Source organism: Myotis brandtii, unplaced genomic scaffold, assembly GCF_000412655.1.
Source record: "Myotis brandtii unplaced genomic scaffold, ASM41265v1 scaffold2702, whole genome shotgun sequence".
In the NCBI taxonomy this organism is placed as follows: domain Eukaryota; kingdom Metazoa; phylum Chordata; class Mammalia; order Chiroptera; family Vespertilionidae; genus Myotis; species Myotis brandtii.
The window spans coordinates 150,212-150,725 of record NW_005360281.1 but is presented as its reverse complement, the minus strand read 5'-3'; positions in this window follow the sequence as shown (position 1 = coordinate 150,725).

The following is a 514-nucleotide window of genomic DNA, read 5'->3' as shown; positions in this document are numbered from 1 at the left end:
ATGGAAAGGGTAAAAAGAAAAAAAAAACAGGCCTCCTAATGACTTACTTAGAAGTCTATGTTCTCATTATTCAAGTTTCTTAAATCATTTCTAAATGTTACCTTTAATTAAAACACAACTGCCCTCAGGTAGGAATAGAACAAATCTACAGCACTCAACCTGGAGTGAGCACCAAGGAATAGAATTGTTAGATGCAGTGGTAACAAAAGTTCCAGGACGTTACTTGTCATCAAAGCCCAGAATGCTTCCTTATTACTTTTAGACATATTCTAAGTAAGGGATGTAGTATGATCAAGTTTACGAAAAAATATTTTTACATTAATCTTTCGAATTAACTTACTGATATTAAACTTTGCTTAGAAATGAATGACATCCAGTGCCGGGAACCAATTCCAGCATGTCATAATTTCAAGAGTTTCATCAAAAGGTTGATGAGACTTGGGGACTCAACAGGGTTGAGTCACACATGTAGTCACCTATTGGGAATGGCTAAAGGCATTTCCCCAAACCTGAA